Genomic DNA, 12,697 nt, shown 5'->3' on the forward strand with positions numbered 1-12,697 from the left:
GTTTTGCATTAGTACCCGTAATGTAGCTATGTCAATCCTGTGGGAGAAAAACTTTCACTACACTCCCACAGAAGGTTACTTTTAGAATCCCTGCAGTGAAAAGGCACATAATGAAGTGGCACTTGCATGTGTGGCTGATATGCAGTGCCTGCTAGTGGGTGGTTACGTTTTTAAAGCAAATTTAATCGGGTACCAGAGTCTAAATAGAAATGCTTGGTCATTGATTCACCAGTAATATTCAAGACTGCCTGGCACATAAGCAGGTATGCCTATTGCAAAATCCAATGTCCAGTGCAGCGCAGGATTATGGGCCCAGTGCCGCGCGCTGGATGCTGGGGCAGGCGCAGCGTACCGGCAGGCGCAGCGTACCGGGAGGCGCTGGGTACTGGTGCGAAAAGCAGCTCTAGCACGTTAAATACGCGGTGCCTGGACATCGTATATATATTTTTTGAGGACAGAGAGCGTCTTGGTGCAATAAAAAAAAGCAGGCTCCGATCGTCGGACCTGCACATCCCAAGTCCGGTACTTTACCACTAGGCCACGCCAGGAGGCGAACATCGGAGCATAATTTTCCACTGTCAAGGACCGTGAAGCAGTTTTAGTTTCACAAAAATACGTCTCGCTCAGTCATGGCAGATGTGCTATCGCCCAGCAACTAAAACTCGCGCCTGTACCACAAAGAAAATGCTGTCCATATTCAGTAGCATGCTCGGAAGTGCCACAACGCCAATTTTCACTTGCAATTGGCATTTTAACTTCGAAAAAAGTCCTAAATGAACCGCCGACCCGGGACGCTGTATGGGCTGTTCCTACCGATTTGGATAGCCGTTTCTTGTTATTCACGCGAAGGATATACAACGTTTTCTTAGTTCAGTGATGCCTTTCAGTCGACACGTCTGTCTTTTCATATATCTTCGTCAGAGAAGCGCAGGCTAGGGCTGTGTCTATCACGCGTCACATCGGCGCTCATCGCGACTTGTGCTGGCACTGTAAACATGAAAAAATTGTTTATTTAAAAACACTGATGCGAAAGCTGAAATGTGGTGATTTATCCTTGTTAGACTTCTTGATTCCTGAGCCTAGACGCGCCGAGAGCGTGCAGACGGACTCGGCGCATACGCTTGGCCTAAGCTTCGGTGGGGACCGATCTCGGTGCCTTTTTCTTGACGATCTTATTCAGTCAGCTGTTTCGACGCACTTTGTTTGCGATTAGGCGGAAAAGCAATCCACAAGCGATGCAAAAGCGTCCACGGTCGATCGACGAAACGGTAGGCACGTCGCCTGCAAAAACAGAGTGCGGCTTCGCCGCATAGATTTGGTTGCTTCCCAGGCAAGATGGCGGACCTTCGCGCAACTCTGCTACCTTTGGTAGCATATACAGTAATTCTACTCGGAACCATATATCGGCGATATGGTTTACATAATGGGAAAAATACAAAGATGTGGGGCTCCCCGCACCGCAGAACGGCGCGCAGAGGTCGGCGCCATGAAAGACGATGAAGTGCGTAAGCTGCACGCTCTTCTTCTGGCCTGCCATAAAAGAGAAACGTCTCTTTTGTAACACTCTGTCTCCAACCTACGTTACAATATTGCGAAACAGCGTCAGTCATCAGACCCTGCAATAACCGTTCAACCCATAAGCAATATGACCGTCACCCCTTACCTCATCTGGTTTTTCCCTAGTTGTACAGCACTTTCCGTGCGAAATTGCCAACTGGAAACAAGAGTCGCAAGGAGATTAGAAATTACGCGATATACTGAGGGAGAAAGCGAAGGCAACAGCCAAACAGGGAAGAAAAGCGAAAATTGTTTGCGAAAATATTTATGGATCAACATCTTTTTATTTAAAAAGGAAATAGGGAAAACGCCGCCGGAAGTGGAGAAAAATTCCGTGTGTTTTGAATGACTCTTCTACAGTCATCAATCGAGCCGCCGGACGTAGCTTCTTCCCTGCTGTGCTAATGGGGGTGTTTTTCTGACGAGTTCAGTAGGTCGTAGTTGTTCTAACCTTCCGCGGTGGGCGCAGTACGTCTAGAACCGCAGCGTCCTATGCTCTACGCGGTTGTACGGGCCAGCTAGGTGACCACGCATCGTTACGCAACTTCCCAAATAACGACACGAGTCTGTTTTGGCACTTGGTAAAATAATAAAGGAGGGATCCATAAGAACTATAATTGTTCCGCAAATATACATTTCTCTAGAATTCTTCAAGAGCTGATTCAAGAAAACGTTACTAGAAATCTCTCTTTTGCACTTTCGCTGGTTAACTTGTTCTTGGCAAGGTTATTCCTGCGCATCTTTCATGCGCGAGTCCATTTCATGTGGTTTTTTGTTTACCAAGTAAAGAGGAGGTGTATCTCACAGGTGTACCTGTGAGATACACGTTATTTCAATTCCCTTTTGCGGGCTTTTACGCGTCTTTATGGCGAATGGTGGGCATTATGCATATTTGTACTTGTAAAAGTACCCTCCCCCTCATTTGCATAGAAAAGTTACCTTGGGTTGGGCCTCCCCGAAAAAAGATCCTGCGTACGTGCCTGATATATATATATATATATATATATATATATATATATATATATATATATATATATATATATATATATATATACTTATCTCATTATCTTAAATTTTTCTATTGTACCAATTCAGCAGTTGTTCTTGACATTGCAGCTTTTATGTTAACCGTAAACAGGAGGTCCCAATTCAGTTTTTACTATAAGCAGGGTGTCTACCAACCGGGAAAACCGGGAATTCTCGGGGAATTTGAATAGTCTGGCAATACTCAGGGAATTTGTGTTTCCATCAGGGAAAATTGTGATTTTATTGAAAGGGAACGAAAGTCGTGTTAATGCTGGCTCCACTAATAGACGAATCGCAACGAATCGTCATTGTCGTGTGTCATCGGCACAAGGTATTGCCAGAGTAGTTAACGACCGATTTTCCAGACGCCCGATTTTTCGGACATGCCCGATAATTCGCTCGGCTTCGCGGCACCACCGCGTACTCCATAGAGTCAATGTATATTGCCCTGACTGCAGGTCTAAAATGGCGTTAATCAAAGCCGCCACCGCCGCCTCGAACCGGTGTTCTCGCACGCAGATCCGTTGGCAGCCGTAGCCACCACTGCACAACGTTAGGCCTAGCTGCTTCTACATTCGCCAGCTTCTTGCGGTGCCGTGTTTTTAATTGAAAGAATTCGCCGTTGTCAGCAATGGCACCGAATCCGCCTTTGTAATCCTCGCGATTGGCTTCGGAGCTCGCAAAGCACCGCGCGTTGCGTAATGCTGGTCTCCTAAAGTTAGCTTCGCCTCAATACAGAAGTGTTACGCGGTGAAGCATAACAAGCGTGGGTAGGGGCAATTGTCACGGGACACAGTATGTTTTCCTTGATTATACACACGTGCACTCCCGTCTCCTGCCATAGTACGATCACCGATATGCCTAATAAGCGTACTCGGAGGCCTTGAGAGCTTTTTCGGACGTGCCCGTGGCAATTTGAGCCCTTAACTCTTTCGTTACCGTGAGAAAATGGTACTTTTTTATAGGTCTCGAAAAAAAAAATATTTTCCACTACAAATAATATTCCCGCTCACATTGTAGCATAGCATGTTGTGCATAATGAAATTCTATTTCCAAAAACATATGTTGTCAAACAAAATATTTTTTAGGTAAAACAATTATTCTAGAAAGTGTCATTTTTGCTGCCATTTGATAAAAAACAATAAGAAACGATATCTGCTAAAAGATTAATATCAAAGGAAATTCAGAATATTCATTTCAAAGATAACCCAGGAATGTTGTATGAAAAAACAAATGCTAAGTACACTGCTGTTCTTTGGATACAAAAAAGAAACTAACACCAGTTCATCGCTTATGCCATGCGGTGAAGCAGTTCCTGAATATTGTGAAGCATAGGTGCACTCCGTACTTCACCCACAAAATGTCTGGTATTTCTTCATCTTTGTGCTCCTCGTAACAAATTTTGCAGTTCCGTCTTTTCGGCATCTTCCGAGGATGGTCTGATCAGAAGTCCAGGGAACGTACTTTACCAGTTCGTCTGTAGTCATGCGCATCTTCCAGGACCAATCGCTCTCAGCGTAGCTGGGCAACTACAAGATTATGCATCCAAGCATATCTGTTTGCATTTTTGCAGATTGTCTTTATCACTTCTGCAAAGAAGAGCCAAAAGAAATCCCATGCCGTTGCAAACTGTCTTGCGGTAATCTGCAGTGATAGGCCGAAATGTGCTACGGGTGGCCTTCTTGGCGTGAATTGAAGTTTCTTTGCTGCCTATGGCAGCACATCATAACCAATTAAGCAACTTATACACACTGAAGATAGTAAGGAGAGCTCTCAGGTTGTGCAAAAAGATCGGAAGGTAAGTGCACACAAGAAAGGAAACCACTCAAGGCCAGAAAGGAAACTCGCCGGTGAAAAGTTGCAGATATCCCATGCTGACTCAAAACATATTCGCCATCAGAGCTTGAATCTGCTTTGCTGTCATCTTCGGAATCATAACTCGAGGGCTCATTACTAAATTGAAGTGCGGGTGCAGCATAGTTTCGAGGACGACGCTTTTCTCACGACGCAGCTGTGCGGGACAACGCCGTGAGAGCGACTTTTGATAACTGCACAGTGACAGCGGCAGCGCCCCTTGCCTGGATTTTACGAAAGAAGCGAAACCGATACTCTTGGAAATTGGTTGAAAATGACAGGTCCACATGCTAGACATGCGGTGGACCTTCAGAAATACACTTTGGTTGAATAAAACGACTCTGACTCCAATCCAAAGCTCACTAGTGAACAGCTGGCATTATTTTCGGTTATTTATCACCACTCAGCACTGTCGGATGGCAAAGCCGGCGATATAATTTAATTCTTGACTTATTGGGAGTCATTTGATGACAAAATTTTGATGCTAGTGCAGTGTAATCGTGAGCGACATCCTTTTCCTCAAGCACGGCAGAAGGTGATGGCCACGCCTCTTTTCGCTACAACATACGTGCACAACATACGTTCACAAAAAAGTCCATAAAAAATCGCAACATCACCGGAGCGAGAAAATTTTAACAGATTCTGAAAGTTCAGTGCCTGTACTAACTACTGGATGGCCTTAAGTGGATATGAAACGGCTCCAACGTGTTGAAATTGGCAATCTAAAGTATAGATAACCTGTGATTGGCTTTAATATGCATGGTAACAAAAAAGTTAAGGCCAGTTAAAGACATGAATTCATTTTTTGGACTGCCTGATTTTTCGGATGTTTTCGCAGCCCCTAGAGAATACAAAAATCGGACGCTGACTGTACAACTGACCAAGAGGATGCTTCAAATGATCCATGGGGCGAACGCATGGCGGAAGGAGGATGAGAACAGAAAGGACCGACGCACTGAGGAATTAACAAGAAAGGAAGCGTGCCGCCGCCTCTTTGAAGGAGCTTGAGCTCAAGAAAACAAAGTGTTGGCTGACGCCGAGATGCAGGTGTCCCTCATCCAAACCAAACTAACCTCTTTAAAGCAGTGAAACCCAACACTGAGATATTATGTACAGGCTGATAGTATGTCAGGACAGTTGAAGTTGACTTTCCCGCTGCTGAGAATCTTAGTTGTGACAAAGTTCAGGCCTCATACCGATGAGCTTGCTATCAGTTGATAGAAATAGCTCATATTCGAAAATGTTTACTTCTGTATGCATCTCCTTTTCATTTGTATTTGAAAATGTTCTGCTTGATTCGGAATGGGTTTTACCATTTTTTCCGCTGTGCATTTTAGTATCACCTTCTTTCTATTTTCTTTTTGAATAAAATCAATATTACTCCTTGCTATTCAAATTGGAATAAATAATATTTTTTTTTGTTTCAACATGCTTACTAGAGAGTGACAGCATCGGGCAACATGGTCCCGTCTTGACATAAAACAAAGAAGTTCTGGCTCATTCAGGGAATTTTGCAAAGGTGCTCAGGGAAAACCTGGAAAACTCAGGGAATTTGGAAATGTCAACTTAGTAGACACCCTGTATAAGACCTCCTTCTGTATACCTCTATATGGAAAGCATTTTGTGAAATAGTAATAAAAAGAAATTGATTGAAAATTGCTCACTAGTGATCTCTAATTAGTTGCCATTATCATTTGGCAATGATAACAAAAATGCTCATTTTATGACTGTTTCATTGATACCAATGACGAAATGCAGGAATGAGAACTGCTGCTCTCAGAGAAAATAGGTGATTTATAATCACTAGCATCTTAAGCAAACGAGTTCCTAATAGGAGCGGTTTAAGCTCTCGTTTTGTGACATTTTTGGACGGGGTAAACAGTGCATAAATAGAGGACAAGTGAAAGAATGACAACACATGCATGCGCTAACGTTGTCTTTATTGTAACAAGGCAATATATAGAAACCAGGTACAGCTTCCAGCATGCACCGAGCATATCGTCAAGGATAAAAGGAATTGATTAAAGTTTGTGTAGAAAGGATGAAAGATGATATCGGTATGTGCTGCCCGTGCCAGCAAGCAGCAGCAGCCTGCGGTGCCAACGCCACCGACCTCCAGCATGACGAGAGACCGAGGAAGCAGCAGCGGCCACCAAGGCCGGTAGGCGATAGCGGTACGTGCTGCTCGAGCCAGCAAGCAGCAGCAGCCTGCCGTGCTGGCTTGGGCGCCATGCGACGGCTTTTGAGAGCGAGGGTTGACATGGTGTCGTGGCAATGCCTTCAGGCAACACCTGTCGCACTATCATGTCAGCAGGTGTTCCCTTTCATCTTGCTCTGCTCCGTCGAGGTGCACTTGTGACGTGGTGTTGCAGCCAGTGGGACTATAGGTGCCATTTCGCTGCTACAGACTACAGACACTGGCTTTTCCCTCAATGGGCCATTTGACGCTTTCTCATCAAAATGAGGGCCACTTTTTTGGTGCCGTGTAATGATAATTTGAACTGTGGAGGTTATTGCATATGTGCTTTGAAAACATTTACTGAATACTTGTTTTCCGCTTATTTTTATGCACTCCACTTGGTATTCAGTTTTTTTCGCCCTATATCTTCTGTAAACTGTGCGGGGCATGGTGCTTATAATTATTCGAATTATGAAGCAGTGTTCTGAGTGACGATGGATAAATGCTTATTCTATCTAGGTTCATTACAGCCTTTGTAGAAAAGTACTCATTGAAGCGTTCCAGGGTGTCATACTGCGACTAATCGAAATGTTTCCCAAACTCCTAAATCAACAGCTCAAGATACGGACTTAAAATTACATGAAGAAAGGGGGTTAACCGAAGGGCCCGATTTTTATTAGTCATATGGATCACATGCTTTGGCAGTGTCCTGTGACTTTCACAGACTGTGACAAGCAGAGAGACTGGTGGCGGCGAGTCCTACACAGTGGAGTTCTTTTCGATCAAGTACAGGCCGTCCAGAAGGCCCATGATACGGCAGTAAGGTTAAACCTTACTGTCTCGATGTGGGAGCCGCCTGTGTCAACCTAAGGGTTGATCTTCAGGACATTAAATAAAGTTCATCATACCATACCATACCATACCATTGACACGTGTACTTGGCTTTATCGGGCGACACATTTCACCACCTAGCACGTTGTCGCACAGCGCAGGACGCGCTTGCATGTGGGAAGTTTCTGGAAAGTTGTCGGTGGTTCCATCCACTGTCGTGACCGAAACTTGTGTGATCTGATTGCATGTGTGCGCGACGCGAATAATGTAGAACTTTGTGGAAGGCGCGTGGGCCCCAGCGATTAGTCTGGAACATTCGACGATTGATGTGTGGGGGCCGACGCGCTTGACCCGTTGATCAGATTTTCGACGATCCCCGACCGTGTTCGCCGCTATCGTTGTGCTATAACTGTAGCCTATTTTTGTAGGCACTGGTTCGCCCAATAAAAGTTCGTTTTGTCTTTCACAGTATTGCTACTGTGTTCTTCAACGTCACCACCACGTGACAATATCATAAGAAGCCAACAAACACTGACACCAAGGACAACATAGGGGAAATTACTTGTGCTTAATAAATGAAATGAAATAAAGAAACTATAAATTAATGGAAATGAAAGTGGATGAAAAGACAACTCGCCACAGGTGGGGAACGATCCCACAACCTTCACTTTTCGTGTGCGATGCTCTACAAATTGAGCTACCACGGCGCCGTTTCCCCATCTACTTTCTTGGGTATTTATGTTTCCTAGCAGAACCCTGGGAGTATTAGCCAGTGCCACCACTCACAGACCTTGGCGGCGGACGTGGAACGTCCTTTCTGCCGCAGCCGTCACGAGAACGTGATCTTTTTGGGTGAAGGCAACTGGTCAATAAACCCACACATGCTACCTGAAGGCATCAATGTTGCCGGATTCGAGACCCTCGTTATGTAATAAACGAGAAGAAAGGGGATTAATCGAAGGGCCCGATTTTTATTAGTCATATCATAAGAAGTATTAGTCATATCATATCACAACTACAACTGCGATCAAATTTTCCGAACATAAGGTCAACAATACGTCAAGTTTATACGCGATGGTGAATGCGTGTGGATCAAATACAACTTTTAAAAAATTGTAAGTATTCACATAGTTTCAATGTTCCTGGCTTATTTAAAAGCATTATGAATAATTGTTGTACCCTCATTTTTTTTCTTTTTCATGTGTGATATATTGGTTCGCTTGGTGTCCTCACTCAGCTAAGGAAGCAGCTTCTTTATGTTTAGTGACTGTAAGGGCGAGATAATGGGTAATGTGTGGATAAAGTTATATATGGGTAATCAGGGCTTTTGCAATAAATTAGCATTTGCAAGCACTCTGGAGTGGTATAAGCATATTTGAGAATTGAGCTTGCTGTCCTGGCAGAACTAAAAAAAAGCCACAAAGACCAAATTTAGCAAAAATTGGTGATGCGCTATGAAACTCTCTGTACAAAGTTTAATGCGGTGAGATCAAACAGCCTTTGTAAAAAATTTATTCATCAAGTGGGATATGGCTGCTATCAGCCATGCTTCCCAGTGCCCTTACGTATGTGTAGGTTACAGCAAGTTTGTATTTCAAAGAAAGGGGTGGGGGTTCATGGTAAGCGCAATGTGCACCAAAATTTTTACACGCCTGGTCCAGTTAGAAGCGTTGGAGATAATTGCTGGTCCGTTGTTTTTTGCCCCTAATTTCATGCGTCATAAGACATTCCTACTTGGTTTCAGTGATGCCCTCGGTGAACTAAACAAGACGTTTTGATTACATTTGGTGGATATATAGAGGGCGCATTATGGGCAATGTATAGCTCAACTTCAAATACAGCTAGTGGACTAATATGATATTTGCAGTAAATTATACACATGCAAACAATCTGGAGCTTTATGAATGCGTTTTACGAATGGAGCAGAATTTATCCTGCTATGCTGGGAGAACCGTGAACTCACCCGATAAGATGGTAAATGTTATGGCAAAATAACGTGTGTTGATGAATTACCATGGAGGGTGTCTACCAACCGGAAATTCTCAGGGATCTTTAATAGTCTGAAAATATTCTGGGAAAACTCAGGGAATTTGTGCTTCTATCAGGGAAAATTGTGTGTAAATTTATTGAAAGGGAACGAAAGTCGCGGTAATGCTGGCTGGAGTAACAAAGAGGAATCGTAACGAATCTACTTTGAAGCCGTGTCGTCTGCTGAAGGAGGTGCCAGTGTACAGTCAACGACCGACTTTCCTGGCGCCCGATAATTATGACAGCTTTGCGGCACCACCATGTACCCCATAGAGTCAGTGTCTGAAATTTTTGACGCAAGATACCCTCGCTATCCGCTTTTCCGGACTTCTTGCCGTAACCGCAGGTCCGAAATGGCATTAATGAAACAAAGCCACCACCGCCGCCATTTTGATTACCTCGCCGCCTCGAACGGCGCTCTTGCACGCAGATCCGCTTGCAGCCGTAGCCACCATCGCAGCAGCGCTAGGCCCAGCTGCTTCGACGTTCGCTGTTAAACTTCTAGCTGTTCGGTGCCGTGTTTCTCATTGAAAGAATTCGCCACTGTCAGCAATGCGACTCCGCCTTTGTGGTCCTCGCTATTAGCTTCGAAGCTCGGAAAGCACAGAGCGTTGCATAAGGCAGGTTCCTGAAAGTTATCTTCGCCTTAATACAGTGGCGTTGCGTAGTGAAGCATAGCAAGTGTCGGAAGGGGCAATTGTCACGGGACGCAGTATGTATTCCTTAATTATAAACGGGTGCACTTGCTATCTCCTGTCACAGTACGAGCACCGATATGCTTAATAAGTGTAATGACACGCATTCAGAGCTTTTTCGCATGTGCTTGTGGCGATTTGAGCCTTTAAAGGACCCTGAAACGATTTTGACTATTTTGCACAAACGTGCTTAGTCGATAGAGTAGGTCCTTCTGATCATTAATTGACGCATCTAAGTGCTCCGCATAAAGCGTGTAATTTATTATAAGGTATTAAAAATGTACATCGCTGCCGATCGCAGCACGCTGCTCGGTGGAATATCCAGCCGCCCCTACCCATATGATGTAAATCACCCAATTGATATCATAAGAAGCCAACAAACACTGACACCAAGGACAACATAGGGGAAATTACTTGTGCTCAATAAATGAAAATAAAGAAACGATGAAGTAATGGAAATCAAAGTGGATGAAAAGACAACTTGCCGCAGGTGGGAACCGAACCCACAACCTTTGCATTTCGCGTGCGATGCTCTACCAATTGAGCTACCGCGGCGTCGTTTTCCCATCCACTTTCTTGGGTATTTATGTGTCCTAGTAGAACCCTGGGAGTGTTAGCCAGCGCCACCACTCACAGACCTTGGCGGCGGACGTGGAACGTCTTTTTTTGCCGCAGGCGTCACGAGAACGTGATCTTTTAGGGTGAAGGCAACTGGTCAATAAACCCACATATGCTACCTGAAGGCATCAATGTTGCCGGATTCGAGACCCTCGTTATGTAATGAACGAGAAGAAAGGGGGTTAACCGAGGGGCCCGATTTTTATTAGTCATATCATAAGAAGCCAACAAACACTGACACCAAGGACAACATAGGGGAAATTACTTGTGCTCAATAAATGAAAATAAAGAAACGATGAAGTAATGGAAATCAAAGTGGATGAAAAAACAACTTGCCGCAGGTGGGAACCGAACCCACAACCTTCGCATTTCGCGTGCGATGCTCTACCAATTGAGCTACCGCGGCGTCGTTTTCCCATCCACTTTCTTGGGTATTTATGTGTCCTAGAAGAACCCTGGGAGTGTTAGCCAGCGCCACCACTCACAGACCTTGGCGGCGGACGTGGAACGTCTTTTTTTGCCGCAGGCGTCACGAGAACGTGATCTTTTAGGGTGAAGGCAACTGGTCAATAAACCCACATATGCTACCTGAAGGCATCAATGTTGCCGGATTCGAGACCCTCGTTACGTAATGAACGAGAAGAAAGGGGGTTAACCGAGGGGCCCGATTTTTATTAGTCATATCATAAGAAGCCAACAAACACTGACACCAAGGACAACATAGGGGAAATTACTTGTGCTCAATAAATGAAAATAAAGAAACGATGAAGTAATGGAAATCAAAGTGGATGAAAAAACAACTTGGATGAATGAACAACTTGGAAGTGGATGAAAAACAAAAAAGACGTTCCACGTCCGCCGCCAAGGTCTGTGAGTGGTGGCGCTGGCTAACACTCCCAAGGTTCTACTAGGACACATAAATACCCAAGAAAGTGGATGGGAAAACGACGCCGCGGTAGCTCAATTGGTAGAGCATCGCACGCGAAATGCGAAGGTTGTGGGTTCGGTTCCCACCTGCGGCAAGTTGTTTTTTCATCCACTTTGATTTCCATTACTTCATCGTTTCTTTATTTTCATTTATTGAGCACAAGTAATTTCCCCTATGTTGTCATTGGTGTCAGTGTTTGTTGGCTTCTTATGATATGACTAATAAAAATCGGGCCCCTCGGTTAACCCCCTTTCTTCTCGTTCATTACATAACGAGGGTCTCGAATCCGGCAACATTGATGCCTTCAGGTAGCATATGTGGGTTTATTGACCAGTTGCCTTCACCCTAAAAGATCACGTTCTCGTGACGCCTGCGGCAAAAAAAGACGTTCCACGTCCGCCGCCAAGGTCTGTGAGTGGTGGCGCTGGCTAACACTCCCAGGGTTCTACTAGGACACATAAATACCCAAGAAAGTGGATGGGAAAACGACGACGCGGTAGCTCAATTGGTAGAGCATCGCACGCGAAATGCAAAGGTTGTGGGTTCAGTTCCCACCTGCGGCAAGTTGTTTTTTCATCCACTTTGATTTCCATTACTTCATCGTTTCTTTATTTTCATTTATTGAGCACAAGTAATTTCCCCTATGTTGTCCTTGGTGTCAGTGTTTGTTGGCTTCTTATGATATGACTAATAAAAATCGGGCCCCTCGGTTAACCCCCTTTCTTCTCGTCCAATTGACATCAGTAGGACGAGCTATCCAATTGGCTGCCTAGGGCGCGTCATCGATAATTTTTCCATCTTTATGGTGAACAAATGATATTCAAAATAGTTGCAATGTTAGTTAATTTGGTTCTATAAAAAGGAAGTGACAGAAAGAGAATGCACAAGAACAATTTCTCACTACACTTAAGCACTTCCGGCTCACAGCAAGCGTCATCTGCTTGTGTTACAACATGCTCCATTTGAGGAGAGTGCCGTGGT

At 44.5% G+C, this 12,697-nt stretch overlaps 1 protein-coding gene and 2 non-coding genes across 13 annotated transcripts in view; 2 read left to right on the plus strand and 1 right to left on the minus strand.

Annotated features, from left to right (window-relative positions):
• Window positions 1-12,697, plus strand: part of Vps8 (vacuolar protein sorting 8) — a 947,651-nt gene that overhangs the window by 546,107 nt on the left and 388,847 nt on the right. The gene's annotated exons all lie outside the window — the stretch shown is intronic.
• On the minus strand, window positions 11,122-11,194 carry TRNAS-CGA (transfer RNA serine (anticodon CGA)). Its single transcript has one exon. It is a non-coding gene; the product is annotated as a tRNA-Ser (tRNA).
• Window positions 11,738-11,810, plus strand: TRNAS-CGA (transfer RNA serine (anticodon CGA)). The gene has a single exon. It is a non-coding gene; the product is annotated as a tRNA-Ser (tRNA).

The sequence above is a fragment of the Dermacentor variabilis genome, unplaced genomic scaffold (genome assembly GCF_050947875.1).
Source record: "Dermacentor variabilis isolate Ectoservices unplaced genomic scaffold, ASM5094787v1 scaffold_12, whole genome shotgun sequence".
In the NCBI taxonomy this organism is placed as follows: domain Eukaryota; kingdom Metazoa; phylum Arthropoda; class Arachnida; order Ixodida; family Ixodidae; genus Dermacentor; species Dermacentor variabilis.